This window comes from Eubalaena glacialis, chromosome 1 (assembly GCF_028564815.1).
Source record: "Eubalaena glacialis isolate mEubGla1 chromosome 1, mEubGla1.1.hap2.+ XY, whole genome shotgun sequence".
Classification (NCBI taxonomy): domain Eukaryota; kingdom Metazoa; phylum Chordata; class Mammalia; order Artiodactyla; family Balaenidae; genus Eubalaena; species Eubalaena glacialis.
In genome coordinates this window covers 19504084-19522620 of record NC_083716.1, presented here as the reverse complement: position 1 = coordinate 19522620, position 18537 = coordinate 19504084, and the positions used below count along the sequence as shown (strand labels likewise).

The 18537-nt window shown below is 44.1% G+C and overlaps 1 protein-coding gene across 1 annotated transcript in view; it reads left to right on the top strand.

Moving 5' to 3' along the window:
• The window catches only part of RBM20 (RNA binding motif protein 20), a 203174-nt gene that overhangs the window by 122447 nt on the left and 62190 nt on the right, over nucleotides 1–18537 (top strand). The window lies entirely within an intron of this gene.

Genomic DNA, 18537 nt, shown 5'->3' with positions numbered 1-18537 from the left:
AAGACTTGTGAAGATCAAGAGAATGTGTGGGTAGTGTAATGCCTTGCATATCCACCCTCAGTATTACCTCTTGTTCCTCCTTCCCTCCTTGCCTGGCACAGTGCTGGTATACAGTAGGTGCTCAACATATGCTTACTACATTTCGGTTTGTGATGGTCAGTTTTTGCCTCTTCATTTCCAAGTGGGGCCAGGGTTTGTGTCCTGATCTCTGGGTAAGAGCTAGGACTGCACAGTCACAGGGGCTCATTCTAAGGACTGACTTTTCTTCTCCTGGGAATTGCATTCCAGGCCCTGTATCGGGCACTTTTTTCCTTAATAGTTAAGTTCACCATCAGTGTGTCATGCCGTGGAGCTCACGATTGCACATCCTCAGCCGGCGCCGCTCGCACCGGGCCCTGGGCTGTTGGACACACACCTTCTTCCATAATCCTGGAGGCAGGCACAGTCCTCGTCCCCTTTCCTGTGGCCGCCTGCGCTGTCTGGCTCCAGGGCCTGCGTTCTTCACCACCACACACCACTGCTTCTCCTTCGGGACAAGCGAGGGCAGAGGCTTAGACACGGGTTTCGGGAGATGTGTGTGGTGGAGTGCCTTTTAGTAAACTCTTATTCTAAGAAAGTCCCAAGTATAATGAAATGAGACAGAGACAGAGGAAGGGCAGAATGTGCAATGGTTGGCTGGAGCCTAGCCTCGTGCCTCGGGGAGACCTAGTAGATCATGGGAGGGGCCCAAGGCCTGAGCAGAAGTGCGGCTGTGGCCAGGTTGGCTGGATCCCGTGGGTCAGGATCTGGGACTGGCGCTTTTAGGTGTCTGTGACTTAGTGAGCGGCAGAGAGCCAGGGTGCCTGGGGCAGCCTGTGGGCTGTGACTAAATTAGGAAGAAAGAGCCCTCGGGCTCTCCAGGAGCTCAGTGGGCAAGTGGGCGGTGGACTGGCTTTTGGTGGGCAGCTGGGAGCCGTCTGTTCAGACAGGCTTCTCAGTGGCTGCAGGAACGTCACACGCTGAGTCCTAATAGGAGGGGAGCCTCCCTGACGCTGGTGACCATCCCCGCCCCCCCCCCCCCGCCCGCCCACCCAAGGAGTCTCAATCAAATAGGAGAACGCTGTGAGCTTTAATCTCTAGGTCTTTCTAAGCTCTTTTGGGGAGGTTTTACCCTGTAGAAAGTGTACCCTCCTGAATAGTTTTGAAGGGTGTTATACTGGATTGTGGCCATCACAGATGAACATCAGATGGTCCAGACAGGGCACAAAGGGGCTATGGCTGCTCTATGTAACCTGGCAATGAGGTACCTGCAGACAGCAGCTTTTGACTTAGAAAATCACGTGAAGGTTTAGATGGTTTGATTAAGTATTACAGTGTGAGATTTGGAAAGAAAAGAGGAAGAAAAGTGGCAGGAGAATGATGGCTCCGGGAGAGAAAAGTGAGCAAGTTCCTAAGTAATTAAACTGTAAGTCAGGCCAAGCCCATCACGGGCCCAATGACCTTCAGTCAGTGCCTCACAGAGAGGGGCTTCTTGGCTTTGTTTTCTTCTCTTCCTTTCTTTCTTTCTTTCCTTCTTCCTTCCTTTTTTTTTTTTTTTTTTTTTTTTGGTGTCATATTTTTTGCAAGACTTTTAGAAGTACTTAGCTGTAGGATGTTTTCTCAGCTGCAGCACTATTGACATCTTGGGCTGGTAATCCTAGCTTATGGGTCTGTCCTGAGCGTTTAGGATTTTAGCAGCACCACTGGCCTCTGCCCAGTAGACACCAGTAGCGCCCCCAATTCTGAAACAAAACGTCTGCAGCATACCCTGGGGGAAATTCTCCCCCAGTTAAGGGCCCCTGCTTAGAGCAGAAGACAGCCGGTTTTTCCTGCTGAAAAGTGTTGGAGTTACTACTTGGGAAGGTGAAACGGTGGGTCACCTCACTCCATCTCCTCCTGCTCCACAAAAATTTAAAAAAGAGGGGCCAGCTGTTCAGGAGTTTTGCGGGTTGGGAGTCAGTGTGACCGTGCTGTCTGAGGTGGCTACATCGCTAAGGGTCCTTATGGGGTCCTTTTGGGGACCTTCAGGACTAAATCGTCACACGTGAAAACCCAGAGTCAAAAACAAGCAAGTAAACAAACAAACAGACAAACCACCATCACCACCACCACCCACCAAAAATAGGAAAGTAAACCAGGACCGAAGGCTTTGGAGTTTTATTAAAGATGGACTCATGGTTAGCACCAGACTCCCTCCTTCAGAAGCGGTCTCAGGAGTCCTGTCTGCATAGAGCTGGCCTGGGTGTTGATATGTGAAGAGGCTGAGAACATGTGGCATAAACATCGACTGATATTGTTTGCCATTTACACTCAGCATGTGTAATGCAGCAGGAATGGCTCCTGGCGGCATGTGACTGCCCTTCCAGCCGGGTGCGCGGTGCCTGGGACCGCTCTTTCTCTTTCTCTGGCTCCCTCCCTCATATTCCCCCTCCTCTGCCCCTTCCCAGACTCGGGAGGGAGAGTCTAAGTGGACGCTTGTCATGACTGGCATGCGGAAAGCTGGTAGAATGTCATTGGAATTTTCTAGGGAGGCACATGCGCGACACCCAAAATGATTCCCGGCTTCAGTGGCCTCAGGTGAGCGCTCCATTGCCAGGAGCCCTGCTCTTTTTCGAAAAGGTAAGGTTGCATGACGTCATCCTACCTTTCCCCAGCCCAAGCAGGAAATCAAGGGTTTGGTGGGGTTTTTTGTTTTTTGTTTTGTTTTGTTTTGTTTAATTCTTTAGTCCGGGCAGCACTTCTGACCATGTTCTTGGCGCTAAGCGTTTGTGCATGAGTATGCTATTTGTCTGTATCCCCACCCCCTCCTGTTTAAAAAAGTTGCAATAAATGATTCACAGCAGCAGGGTAACATGTGACCTAAAACTTCTCCTCATGACCCCAGTGAAATCAGCGATCCCAATATGAAGAAAGTGTAGATGCTTTTTTTATGCTGGTTACTAAACTCTTTTACAAAGAAAAGTCGCATGGCTACGGGAAAACAGATTGCATTAACACCAGATCGCATTATCACCAGATCGGAGGGAATGTAAGGGGACATTTTCGAAATCCTGAAACTTTATGAATAATGGGGGTTTCCTAAGGTTGAGGTGTTTTGTGTTAATTGCTGGAATTTGTCTATGATGGAAAATGAACCTTAAGGCATTTGAAATGTCTCGTATCTGTTGAGTGTAGCGTCAGACTCATGAACCGGAGGGGAGTGCTGTGTTAGGATTCATGAGCAGGGATATTTTGCCAGAAAAGAATGCATGAAAGTTGCTTCTGAGCACCTCTGAAGGAGCCGTGATATGCATTTCAGCAACTTTAGGTATCTTTAAGTAAATTACATTTCAAAACACAACTATTTTAATAGTCCCCAAGCAAGCAAACAAGCAGGTATATAAACTTCTGTCATGAGGTTCAGGGGACATATTTGGACATGGATGTGATGATCTGTTAGCAGGCTCAAGCACAACCAAACATGACTCACCTCGTTTCTTTATCTGATGCAGTTAAAAGTCGCTTTGACACATTCGGGAAAGGAATACTGGTTCTCTGCTTGCAAGCGTGTCAAAGTAAATCCACACTCTCGTAAAATGGTGCGTATGATGTATCTTACATCATGGGAATTTTTTTAACCTTAAAAAAATCCATATGTAGCTTTGCCATTGGTTTCTGCCTTACATGTGTTGGAATCTTTTTTTTTTTTTCCTTTCTTTTTTGCACGTTTTTGCCAAGATGTCAGAAAACTGAAGGGGAGAGGTTAATACTTTCACACACTCACCCCTCCCCCACATGCGTACACTAACAGCTGCCACATATGATTTTGTGGAATTTGATATTTTGAACAAAATGACTTCCTTATTTTCCATAGTAATATAATAATCAATTTCACTATAGACAACTGTGTACGTGTCAAGCCTCGGCTGCCCCTAATTAGCAATGGGGGTAGCAGGGGAAAGGGCTGGAGAGCAGTTTTGAGTGAAAAGCCAGCCATCGGGTTTTAACCATTCTTTTCTGCCTCAGCCAAGGCAGTTCTCAATCTGCTTGGATCCGAACCACAGGTTTAATTTGTGGCGATTTGAGAAAATACCTACAAGGGCATGTGCACGTGTAACCGAGATGGGCCTGCCCCTCTGTTGCTGCTTTTTGTTTCCTCTCCACAGTACCTTTCATACGACCACCGCTTTGCAAAACAGAGGCAAAAGTCAGAAGTCACCTACATAGAATATTCTCTGCCTTGGGTGGCACCTGTGTTTTGTTGGCTGTAGTCATAAAGGTATGTTTCTTAAGGCACCAGAAACTTCCATCTGCTTTCTCAAATAAATAGTTATATGGTGTTTTAAAAAGTCCCAACCGTAATATTCTCATTTACTCTAAGGAATTTAAAAGAATTAAACAGGGCACATTCCCAGCACACGCACCGAAACATATACCTCATATTCCACAATGAATCACTTAGCATATTCTGCCAAGGTCTCTGTTCCGATAGGCCTAGAGACAGTCGTAAATTCAAGTGAGTTGAATAAGTATTTGTTCAGTGCCTCTAATTTGCCCGTCCCTGAGCCAGACAGACACTCAGGAATTGGAAAGATTTTAGGATGTGGATGATGTCTTCAAGGTGCTTATAATTTAGAAGGCAACAGTCATCCCCCAGCAAACCTCACCCGGCTTCCTACAGCAGAAACTGTATATGTACTCTGGGGCAGTCTTGCCACAAAAAATATTTTTTGAACTGTGTGAAAGACGCTTCAGTATAGCTAAGAAATATTGACTGATTGCCCACCGTGTTTGTGACCCTTTGTGGGCATATAAAAATTTCAGTGTTTATTCTTAAGTATAATTTAAGACAAATGGTCATGCTGTTTGTAGTGACAAAAATGGCTTGTGGGGATCAGAGTAATGAAGAACAGATTGATTCTATTCCTTTAGAAATTGGTGAATCTCAAACTTCGTTTCACAATATGTCTCCCGGGGAGCTACTAAAAATTCCAATGCCTAGGGTGAAAAGGAATCTCCGGAAATGGGACCCAAGCATCAGTACATTAAAAAACACCTCAAGTAATTGCAGTGCCATTGAAATCTAGTGATATAGATGATTTTATCAAAGACTTTTTTTTTTTAAGCCTAAGGTGAGTTGGAAGGTGGACTTTCTCATGATGATGTTGCTTGACTAAAGAACTTTTGACATTCTGGGGTCTGATTCTTCTGTTCTCTGTGTTAGTGAACTCAGTGTAAATGGAGGTATGTTTTCTTCCTATTCAACAAAGATAACATGACACTGAGCCAATCAATCTACCAACTAAATTACCTGAGGTTTGTGAACCTTGAGTGTTTTGATTCCAGGAGGCCAAATGTTGTTGAACATGTCGGCTGAGTCTCTTAAAGGAAGGTAGGTATAAGAATAATCACATTTTTCCTTTGCATAGAAAAGGAAGCCCCTTCCTGGGGTACTGCACGACTAGTAGATAGAGGTGGCTCCTAAAAAACACAGCTGTTACTAAATTCCTTATAACTCACCATAGATTCTTAGAGTTGGAAGATTGGTTCAAGATGGTCTAGTTCAGTGGTTCTGAAAGTGCAGCATCAGTATCACCTGGACTTGTTAGAAATGCAAATTCTCAGGTCCCAACCCAGACCTCCTAAGATAGAGACTGGGGTGAGCTCAGCATCTGTGTTTTGAAACTTTCCTGATGCCCCTGATTTTCCTGATGTTCTGATTTTCAACACTCGAAAATCACTGCTCTGGTTTCACCTTGTTATTTCACAGACAGATCTAAGTGGAGATTAAGTGCCTCTGAAGTCACCCAGGACTAGAGGAGCAATAGAGGCTAGAAACTCAGATCTCTCGGGCTGAAATCTGTCTCTACACTGTGGCCAGATCATCCTTGCTTTTCCATGTGTCCATAAATAACAGCTTTAGGAAAACACCCACCATCCTGAAATCACAAGGCATAAAGGAACCTTAAATGTTATCTCATTTGACCCTCCCATTTCACAGATGAGAAAACTAAGGTCTGCAGGGTAAATTGACTGCAATAAGATGTACGATTATTGGTGGCAGAGCCTGTCTAAGAAGGAGGTCTACTTACAACCAAAGTAGTGTCTCTCCTGGCCTCCTCCCCAAATACCCCACACTGCCTCTTCAGTTTCATATGGACTCCTAGTATTTGGCTTAAATCACATTGATTAATATGTCCAGGTAATAATCAGGCAACTCTAGGAAAAGACCAGCTTTATTGAGTGAGAATTTAAATTCTTTAAAATTAATCTAAATTTTTATTTTGATTTAAAATTGGCTTGAGTTTTATAATCATCCTTGTACATTTACCAGAAAAATCTCAGTGGTATAAACTACTGAAAATAAAGTTTAGAAAACATAGGGACCATTCCTGGAACATGTGTTTCATTTCAGAATCATGTAGATTAGGCACATATCTCCTCAGATCACACACTGAAATTGCACTTTCTTCAGATTTAGTTAAAAGGAAAAATGTGGCAACAAGTCTGTTTGTTGAATATTTTAGAATTTTATCCTTGATGTGGTTGGTGGTATTTACATAATTTTGACAGTGTTCAAAGACGGAGTCTAATCTACATTCTCCACGGAGCTTCATCTTCAAAGCCTTTTAGCAGTGTACACATGGCACATTTAGCTAGGAAAACAAATTGAGAATGTGATACGCAGCTATTATCTCCACACACACACACACGGAGCAGGTGTGTACATGTATAGATGTGTTTATTGGCTCCACACACGTACTGTGTGCCAGGCACTGTGACGTGAAATGTCCATGTAGTTTCTGCCTTCAAAATGACCGTGGGGTGTGAGGACATCAGATGAGTGATGGAGTAGACAATTAATAGCGAGGGTGGTAGGGGTTAGAGTGTAACTGAGGCTTAGCAGAACAGCGGGGCATTATGGGGGCTCACCGAAGGGGCACGAGCACACACTAGATGGGGGCAGGAGTCAGAGAAGGCTGCCTGGAGGAGGTGCCATCTAAGCTGCATGTTGAAGGATGGTAGTTACCCAGGTGAGGGGGAGTAGTGGGGAGGTTGTCCAGCTGGAGGGAGCAGTTTATTGCAAAGGTGTTCGTGTGCCCATTGTTCTTCCCTGGGGCTGTAGTGGCCTATAAACCCCTAAATATTTCATTTGCTTTTATAAGCATTAACATTTGGCTTCATAGAGAACTTATATAGCAGTTTTAAAATATACATTTCAACTTTTTTTTGGCCACGCCCACGGCTTGCGGGGTCTTAGTTCCCAATCAGGGATTGCACTTGAACCACAGTAGTGAAAGTGCTGCAGTGAAAGCACCAAGTCCTATACACTGGACCGCCAAGGAATTCCCTTAAATATACATTTCAAACAGCTTCTTTTTCCGTCTCAAAAGACCCTGATGTTCCCTAGAAAAGTTTGTGGGTTGAGAGGTCACTGTATCTTATGTCACTGAGAAAACAGAAAGATCTCTCCTAACCCCTGGAAGTGAAATTACCCCCCTTGATTTCAGCCTGCACAAAATGAGTGAAAGTCTGCGTGAATTTCCTGAAGAATCGTATCTCAGGCAAACCAACTCCAGTCCCGAATGCATTTTACTGTGAAAGCTGCATTTTACTGTGAAAGCTGGTTCTGTCTGTGGCATGCTTCGTGGAGGAGAGCGTCTTATGGCGAGGCACTTTTGGTATTTCATTCACTTAGTCTTCATGGACAGAGTTGAGAGCCTCTCCTTGTGTAGAACTGCCTGCCCAAGAAAGGAGGGTTAGAAGAAATTAAATTATTTCATGCTGGCTGGACTGCAGCACATCTATCTGAACCAAGATATATATAACAATTACAGTATAACAATAGTTTCTTTAAAAGCATTCCCGGGAGCTTAAAAATAGCTCAATTTGTGAGTAATAATAATAATAATTCAGTATTATTCAACTGTTATTATTATCATCCTGTGCTTTGCAGAACACCTGTACATTATGTTTGAGCTTTGTAACAGCTAGCAGGGTGGACGTTATTATCTCCGTTTGACAGATGAGGAAGTTAAACCTTAGAGTCATCAGATTTCAAAGGTGGAAGAGGCCTTGGAGATCCTTTCATCCAGCTTTCTCATGTTACAAAAAAAGGGAAGTTGACTGACATGTAATCCCACTGGGAGTAAATGGTGGCTGTGGGACCTGGCCTGGGTCTTCTGAGTTCTAGCTCGCCAATTTCTTCACTTCACCATACTGCTTTCAATCTTCAGTGTGTGAAAAGAAACTTGGAAGAATATGCATTTGTTTCTTTAAGGGAAATGTTGAAACCAGTCTTACACGCTGTTTTATGAGCTCATGCAGGTACAGAAAAAGTCTCTTACTTTTATAATTTTTCTATATATAGATGGGTAAACTGACAGATGTATAGATAAATAGATATACACACATATGTAGATGTTATTGGTGAGATGAAGGTGGAATTAGGCAGTGCCTCAAAGGGGATGTCAGCTTTATCTGTATAATTTTATTTTTTTTGATAAAAAACATCTGGGCCCAAAATGCCCATAATGGTAACATTTGTTAATTTGGAGTGATAAGCAATTAATTAATTAGTATTTGTTATAGTCTTTAGATTTTTGTAGTTTTATAATTCAAAACAAAACAAATATGAATATGAAAAATAAATTACCACCTACAATACCATCGTTTTATAAAATAAAGGATATTTTAAAGAAAGAAAATTGGTACAGAAGGACGGAAAAGAAAAAACAAAGCTAATATCTGGCTCTTGGTGGTTAAGTTGACATTAATTCTCTGCTTTAAGTCTTTTCCTGTTATGACACTAGCAGGATGTGTATTCTTTTCTCTGCAGTTGCTGCATTATCAGGTCTCTTTTGCACATCTTGAGCACTTCTAATAACTCCGGCAGGAAAGGCAGGCCCTCTCTTGTCAGTTATAAAATCACTAGCTGCCCCTTTGTGACTGCACGTCCCCCAGGTTCCTAGAATCTTATTCTGACTGATTAAAGTGGTACAGAGTGCAATGGACCAAAAGGCTGGTGATTTGATATCAAATGTGTTATTTAACATCACATCCGAGATGTGTTAACTAAACTTATTGTGGTGATCATTTTGCAGTATATACATGTATCAAATCATTACATGTATACCTTAAACTTATACAATGTTATATGTTAATTATATACTCATAAAGCTGGAAAATGATAAATTGGGAGAAAAAACACAAAATAAAGGAAGTAGCTTTATATTTAGTACCTTTAAACAAACAACTCCCCCCCAAGCAAAAAAACTGCACCCAAGGAAGTAGGTACAGGAATGTGGTTTTAGAAGCTCCCTTTAATGAATGTGGAAACCGAGGATAGAAAAGTGGCCTTATGGTAAAGAGACCCTCATTCAAGTCCCAGCCTAGTCCCTTATTTGCTGGATGCCCTTTGGTGATTCATCTGACCTTTCTTGGTCTCACTCAGTCTTCTTAATATAAACTGGAAATGGTCATATTTGATTTACCTACCCATATGGTTGTCCTAGAGGTCAGATAGCTAATGAGGTGAAAACACTAATGCTCCAACTAAAAAATATGAAACAAAAGAGAGATGATAGGATTATCATTGCTGTTATGAATCATTCCAAGAGGTATCATGGTGATATGAATCATCATATGATAATGTCAGGCTAAAACCGAAACACGGGGTAATGCCAGCATGAACCCAGTCATCTCAAAAATTAGTCACAGAGGCCTCTCAAGTGATAATCCAGGAGCTCTCTTGTTACCAGGAAGACAGCACTGTCAAAAAAGTGTGTGATCTCACTCTTCTCCCACAAAGAAGACTCACCTGGTGCATGCTGATGGGGACGGTACACCCTAGTGGCTGCATGAGCCCCGAGGAACGAGGATGAGGACTGGCTCTCAGTCCCAGCCCTCCTCTATCTAGCTGTGTGATTGGGTTGATTCACATATTATGGCAACTTCTTTGGGCTTCCCTTTTTTCCTCTGTAGAATGAGTGTGTTAAACTAAATAGTCTCTGAGATCTCTTCTTGCTCTTAACATTTGTGATAATTAGCTACAGTTTAAACTTCAGCCCCAATATTACTGTGGTATCATCATTGTCATCTTTGTAACCTGACACTTAGGGATGTTCCCTGGGGTTCATATCCTGACCTAGCTTCTAAGAGTGTTACAGCGAGTTGAGAATTTATGATTTGAGGTTCAGCTCCCAGGAGGCAATGGAAGGGCAGGACCCAGCAAAGGCCTGACCCTGACCCTGACCCTGACCATTGCACTTGATTTGATTTGGTTGCTCCGTAAAGTGTGAACAAACCTGGAAAACATTCTCTTGCCTGGTCATGAGCTCTCTCGTCCAGATTGTATTTTGTGTCTTACCATGTGAGAAGAAATGGCATATTCATTGCTTGGCCTGGAAAGGGGACTGTGTTGAACTGGAAGTGAATTTAAATTCCTGATTGTTTATCTTGGAAGTTATGGTGCTTACTGAAAATGTGACCGGTCCCGTTGGGGTAGGTGCCACCATGCTCTGAGCTGCGGTTCTTGGCTTCTGCTTCTGGATGGCCAAACGTTACCAGGGAAAAGCTTGCTGTGAGTCCACACACATTCATACCGCTGAACTTCAGCTGCGTCCTTGTGTTATTCCATGGCTTTAGATCTACTGTTGACTACTTACCCAGTTCACCAAGCAGCGGTGATAACGCCCTGTGTTCCCCCCAAGTGCAGTCCCCACTCCTGCTCCCTCCTCTCCCAGCACATGTCCACTCTTATTTTTTTTTTGCTTCCTTTCTCTCTGTGTTTACATCTCTTTGTGTTCTCTGTCATCCATCTCTATCTGTCTCTAAGGAAGATTCGTCTCTCTGCCTTGGCAGAGCTCACCTGCCTTTTGCCCTGATAATGACCATGATGACGGTGATGATAGTAATAGTAATGGTAACGATAGTGGTAAGAAGTCTAGTAGTAGTGCCGCTTGCTGCTGCATTGGTTTAGCGACTGCTTACTGTGTGTAGGAGCTGTGTGGAACAGTTTATGCCTACCCTGTCATTTAACTCTCAGAACAAACCTATAGCTTAGGTTATAGCTCAGATATAACCGTCTTTGCTTTAATAATGAGGACTGAGGCTGAGAGAGAATAAGTATTTGCCCACAGTCACCAGCTGATACGTGGCTAACTAGAATTCATACCCAGGTTGATACAAACTCTGAAACCTGTGCCCTTAGCCTCTGGGCAATGCCCCTTCCCATCCCCGCCCCCCCATGTGTGATGCAGAGCTCAATCACATCGGTATGGTTGGTATTCCATTAATATGGCTGAATCGATTTTACCTCTTTCTACTCTGAATCCTAGTGGCAATGAGATTATCTCCAAGGACGTGAGTGACAAATATCACTTCCTCTGTAGAGGAATGTTTTCTGAAAGGGAAGAGTGTGCTGTGATCACACAGAAGATGTTCTCTTTCCAGTAATCTTCGGCCAATGCCACATCCTTACGTCTGTACAGCACAGTTTCCAGAGCGTTCTGACAGCTCCTTAGTGAATCCCGCATCAACCCTCATAATGTAAATGAGGAAAGACTGTGACTTCTCTTTTAATAGATGAGGACACGGAGGCTCAGAGAGGTAAGGTCTGTTGTCCACTGTGACTCAGTTGAGAAGCGCTGAGTTAAGACTGGAACCCAGGATGCCTGATTTCCTACCCTGGTTCGTACAGGGCAGCCCACAGCCCAATATGTACACTCACCTTTCCTCCAAGTGAAAGAAGACCAGAGAACCATCATATCTGTAATAAAGAACTTTTCCTCCTGGGGGATAAATGAATGCCTTGCATAATAAAGCCAGTTCTTAGTACAACAAAAAATGGCTTGTTAGGTGCTGAGGAATGAAAGGCGTGGCTTAGAAACTGCTCCCAGGTGAGGGCCGAGGCATTATGTCCCCTCACACAGGAGCACCTGTGTGGCCAGAGCCGGGTCTCCAAACCTGTAGACAGTTGTGCAGCCCACACCCTTGCGGGGCGTCTCCCCTGGCACCCTATGCATACGTGGCCTCGTGACCATGGTGCAGGGTCTTAGTCCCCCGAGGATGGAGGAGCATTCTGTTTCCCGAACCTCCAGCAAGCAGGTCTCTCTGGTCAGCAGATACACCAAAGTGCCTGCCCGAGCGTCCCCTGAGTAACCCCTCGCCTCCAGCCGCTGGGTCCGTATGGTCAGTCTGCTCTGCAGAAGGAACTGGGGCGTGACAGGGAGCTCCTGAGTCAACGTGAGGCCGTGGAGGGAACCGTCTGAATTCCATGCAGGTGGTTCAAGTAGGTTGGCTTTCTTTTTACATTGTTATTTTTATTAAGCACATAAAGGAAATGCATTGGTTCATGGAAAGAAAAGTCCAAGCAGATCCAGGGGAAGCCGGCATGAGGCATCCCTGTGCAGACATTCAGGAGTGTGGCCTGTGCCCCTGTCTCCAGGCTAGTGTCTTTGGGTGGGCTTTATTCTCAGGCATCCTTAAGTGGTGGCTTAAATTCTGCCAGTTTGGCAACCTGGCCATGGCCTGACAAGAAGACAAGTGTCTCTCTCTTGACAGCTCCAGCAGTATCCAGGAGTGTCCATTCCTGAGCCAGTCACTGTGGCCAGGGCCTCTGACTGGCCGGGACTGGGTCACATTGGGTGGACATTACTATTCTTGTTGTATAGATGAGAAAATTCTAAGGGTTGGAAAAATTAAGCGACTTTCCCCCATCATACGACCAGTAACAGGCAGACAGAAGCTGGGTCTCTGACCACAACTCACCCTATAGCTGTCTTTCACCAACAGCTGATGCATCTTTGCATCTGTAGGTTGATTAATAAACCCAGAATGTTTGTAAGTTTTTGTTCAGAGTTCAGGGACGGCCCTTGAGTTGGCCTTTTCTTTTGCTTGTTACATTTCTCTGAAATGTCTGAGGCTTGAACCACTTCCTCGTGTACCTTGCTGTTTTGTGCTTACCTCGGAACATTCATCCTCTCTGTGTTGACCTGTCTCCCCTGTGGCTTTGGGAAGATTTCTCTTTTTGCATCTCTAGCAACTTTGCCTGGCACATAAGAGATGCTCAGTCCCTGTGGGCTGAATCAAACTCGTGAAGCCCCGTTGGCCCCTTTGCTGGAGTCTGTTTCAGAGCAGAGGCCCCGCGGCCCCTGTCTGTGTCGTGGGTACCCTCCCTTCCTTTCGGAACAGGATGGATTATGTCACAAAAATCTTGCTGAATTTCCAGCACCCCGACTCAAACTGAAGAAGGACAGTGCCTCACTTCTTGTGCCCAAATACTAATCCATCATGACATCCTGCTGGAGACTCAGAATAAAATGTGAAGGAGCTTTGGGACAAAGAGTGAGGGTTAGAGACAGATGTTGGCTGTCCCAGGGGGTGCAATATGTCACACATCCTTTTGACACTATGGGATTAAACCATTAGAACAGTTTTCATCTGGAGCTCGTAAATCTCCTGGTATTATAAAGGCAACTTGTTCTCCTTTATGTTGTATTTTATTTCTAAAACTCTTGAGAGAAATTCTGCTTTAATTGAAAAACAAAACCAAAAAACAAACAAACAAACAAAAAACCCAACTTTCTAAGTGAGCAGGGAACCAAAGTTTTTAATGTAATTACGCACTGTGAATTCTTTTTTTTTTTTGCACTGTGAATTCTTTGTTACAATTAATGGCTCAGGAAAGGAAATGAAACCTCAGCCCTGGGGGAAGTGAGCCTCGTGGAGGCCTGGATGAATCAGAGTGGCTGTGCTGTTTCTTCTGCGAATGTGGACCAGCCCTCTGTGGGGTTGTGTGGTAGGTATTCTAGCTCTGTGCCGGATGCCCAGGTCATGTGCCTGACTGGGCTGCACTCCCTCCTGCCCAGAGATGAGGTTTGACCATATGACTGCAAACAGAGCTGCTGCACAAGACCTAGAAGAAGAGAGGATGTGGCAGGTGCATAGAACCGTGCCCCCCACCTGTTCCCCAGACAAGGGGGCATCCCTGCTCTCACTTCTGGAGCTGACAGGAGTTCCAGAAAGGGCCTGTATCTCTGCATCTCCCCAGTGCTCAGCAAGTGCCTTGCATATGGAAGGTAGTCAGCATCTCACTGAACAGAGGGGAGGACCACAGGGAAATATGGGTGGAGATGATAATTTGGTGATGAAATAGATAGTTCTGGAACTTAAGACTTTTGGAGGCAAGCCTATTCTGCCAGGCACTAGAAGCTGGTTTGAAAGCTCTGGATTTTCATTAAGGTTTTACTGCCACCCAACTGTGTGCCTTTGGGCAAGTCACTTTCTTTGTTAATGAGAGGGGTGGATGAGTTGATCCCTAAGGGTCTGTAATTCTAAGCTTTCCCAGGATGCCATTGCTCCAGCTGCTTAGAGAAATATGACTCGGAAAAGGAAGAGACCTCTGGGTTTTTCTGGCTCTTGGCTAAGTTCCCAGAGGGTGTTCAGATCCTGGGTCAGATGGTCTGTGCTCCCCAGGATCTCTGGGGGCAAGAGTTCATACCAGAAAGATCCAGCCAATGTCCCCACACCCACTGCTGCCTCTCTGAGTGGAAGCCTCTTTTGCATCTAATTTTCTTGGTGGATTTTATTAGTTTCCTATTGCTTCTGTAACATGTTACCACAAATTTAGTAATTTACAGTTAAATTTAAAATTTAAATTTCTTACAATTCTGGGGATCAGAAGTCCAAAATCAGTCTCACGGGGCCAAAGTCAAGGTGTCAGCAAGGCTGCTTCCTTCTGGAGGCTCTAGGGGAAATTTTGTTTCCTTGCCTTTTCCAGTTTCTAGAGACCACTTGCATTTCCTTGGCTCATGGCCCCTCCCCCCATCTTCCAAGCCAGCAGCATAGCATCTTTTCTCCTCTCTGACTCTGCTTCCATCCTTATATCTTCCCTCTCTGACTCTGATCCCCCTGCCTCTATTTTATAAGGACTCTTGTGATCACATTGGGTCAACTCAGATAATCCAGGATAATCTCTCCATCTCAAGATCCTTAATTTAATCACATCTGCACAGTCCCCTTTACCATTTTAGGTAAGATTCACAGGTTCTGGGGATTAGGATGTAGAGATATTTTTGGGGGGGGGGGAGGGTGTTCATTATTCAGCCTACCACAGGGATTATCCATTTGATTTCAAAACCTGGATTTGGACAGGGAGTGAGAATATTGGAACTCTTGCTTTGGAATGGGGAATTGTAGACAGCTCCCTAGGCCGGTGACTCTGTGCCTGAGTGAAGTTTAAGCTGTATACAACAGCAAAATCCATTTGCTATCTGCGTATATTTAGATTCTCCTTCCTATAATGCATCCATTATCTTCTTCATTCTGTTCGTGGCGGTTACCAAGTACCTACCAAGTGCGAGGCAGTGTGCCCGGAAAATGCGAGAATCTCCAAGACGTGCTCCCTGCCCTGGTGGAACTTACGTTTAGTGGAGGGAGAGAGGCACATAAGCAGTTATTTTCAATATAAGGCAGTGATGTGACAGTGAAAAACCAAGGAAGACAGGAGGGTGACCTCCGTTCTATCCTTTAGGGTGTCAGACCACATGCCCCAATTTTTGGCTCAGAAGTATGATTGTTATATGCACCTGAATTTTAAGTTATTAATGCTGATAGGCTAAGAATTTTAACGCTTTTTAAAAGTAGGATAAAGTGTCTTTTCTTTTTTATCTAAGGGTCTTTAGTTCAAAAAGTTATCTAGCTCTGATGATTCATGTGAAATCACTTCCATTCAAGGTTGATTCAAGTTAGGGACAATAGGAATTTGCTAGGCAAAGCGGAAGTTGGGAAGAAAATCCAGCCAGTCTTCTTAATTCATGCTGCATGTGAATGAGTAAACTTCTGTAACCTGGACTGTCCTCAGAAAAGCACTCGTTTCCCGTGGCTGACCTACAAATACCCAGCGAGGCTGGCTCTCCTAGTTGGAAAGACAGCTCTTTCTTGCGTGTCCTTTCAGAGGCAAAGGGGAATCTCCAGCAAGAGCTCCCTCCAGCCCAGAACACAGTTTTAGAAAATACAGTTGACTTCTCTGGGAAAAACAGAACCAACCTTGTCTTACTCTCTCATGGAAACCAAGTTGGCACCTCATTATCGCCTTGTTAGCAAGGACAGGCCGCGTTGCGGACAGCCCTGGTAGGAAGGGTTGGCCCTGTGTGGGCAGGGTTTTGAGTTAAGCTTAATTGCTCCTCCAAAGCTCAGCTACTTAATACTACACAAGTAGAAATCTATCACCAGACTCTAGACCATCCTCCTTTTTCTTTCATATTCTTGCCTGCGTGGACAGTTAACACCTCCGCAACTCTGCTGCTGCCGTGATTTGTGCCCGGGCCACACTGGGGCCACCAAGGCTTGGCTGCAACCAGCACAACTACCCAGAGGAGAAAGGGTCTGTCACCACCTTTAACCAACCCTCCAGTATCTTAAAATGCAGCCAGCCTGTTCTGTCCTTGGAGCACAGCAGGGCTGCTGGCTGGGTGAAGGTCCTGTCTCTTTAATGACTTACAGCAAATTCTTGATCTCTCATAGAATGAGAAAGAGTAAGACAAAGTCGTTTTTGTCTGGCTGCGAAATGTATTTTGTACTTGAATTTGAATGTGGGTGTGCCTAATGTTCTGAGAACTCACTTCAGGCAAAACAGTGAAGCAGCCCATGAAGAAGTACTCAAAGAGGGCTGAGGAGCTGTGTACTTAACCACTTGCGCTCCTTCTCTTCTTTGCAAAGCCTGGCTGGGGTTTGACTCCCTGGTCTGTACTCACCAACAATGGGTATTTGTTAAGTAGATCACCTAATCTCCCTGAGCTTTAGGTTCTTGCCCTGCAAAATTGGGGTGAAGTTACCCATAGCCCATAGGACTAATGGCGAGATCCCATGAGATAACATAGGCAAAACACTGGTCACACAGTGTCGCAGTAAATGTGAGAATCTCTCCCACTCACCTGCCTCCCCCACCCGCCTCCCCTCATTCTCTCGGACCAATGCAAAGCACCAACCCAAAGTGGGAGAGGAGTGGCATGCCACACGCCTCCCTTTTTTCCCTCGCCTGTCCCTGCCTCTGGCCCTTCTCCTTTGTTTCATTATCATCAGACTTGTATGGTACAGAGCACGTGACAGTGGACACCTTGTCTAAAGTGTCCCGGCTTTGCAGTTTCTATCCCACACTGCTGTAGACATGCTGAACGTGCAGCCTGGGCTGTCCATGGCAATCCCAATCTCAATTGCACGGTCCCATTCTTCCCATTAAAATGTCCTGAGAATTCCAGTTTATCAACATCCCGAACACATTTCCTGATTGCACCCACTCCTCAGAAGGGGACTTTAAGACCAGGAAATATAGGGTCTTACAAAAGAGCCCGGACAATGGTAACCATGTATCCCAGATTTTCTGGGAAAGTCTGTTCCCTTTCCAGTCCACAGGTCCTGATTTTTGGTCTAGAAAACACCGTAACCAACCAACAGGGGTCACGTGTCAGACAGAACACCCCCAAAATAAGATTCTGTGAGAGCCCACCACTGCCTATGATCTCAAATTCAGATTCTTCACTTGTAATTTTGTGATTGTTTCCTAGGCTAGTTGGGTTTGAGAGTGAACTGAAGGGCACATGATTCTTGTTGCTTTTGGATGTGAAATGAGGACAAGGATGAAAATGTGTTCGGCACAAATATACACACACAATTCATTCTGTGTGCAATTTTGAAGACTACTTTTTTCATTTAACATTAGAGTATATGGATTTTTCTCATGTCACTAATTTTTTTTTTCTTTGTAAACGATGACCTTACCAAATTCAAAATGGAGCCTATCACTGGCAAGGATGAGTGTGGGATGAGGATGGGGAGAGCAGATACCCAAGGAGGACGTAGTGTGGTGGAATGTTTTCTGTCTTAAGCTTGGTGATGGGAACACTTTTTTGAATGTCTTAAATATTACATAATACAATAGAAATTTATGCACCAGTAGTGAATGGTTACTGAACATTTCATTCTATAAATGTATTATAATTTACTCACTTTAAAACTCCCTTCCCTACTGTTATCAGTTATTTGTAACTTTCAATGTTGGACTCTTAAATAATGTAGTATCATTAAACATCTTTGGGTATCAAGTTTTGTCTGCATTTTAGCTCATTTTCTTAGGATAGATTTATAGAATTGAATTATTGGGTCAAAGAGTATGGCTGTAATGAATGCATGTCGCCAGACTACCTTTGGACAAAGTTGCACGAGTTTAGACTATCATTGATATCGTATCCATTCTGCTTTATCTCACCAGCACTGAGTGCTGTGAGATATATATATGGTTATATAGTTATATATATATGTTTATATATTTATATATATATATATATAGTTTTATATATATATATATATTTGCTACTTTGCTAGGCAGATATTTGTTTCTAATGGTTTAACTTGTATCTCTTTGATTACCAGTGAGATTGAACATTATGCTGTATAAGAATTTTTCTGTTGGAGTTTTAAAATAATTGTTTAATTGATGTGTATGAGAATAGGTTTTTGCAGACTCGATTATATGTGGGG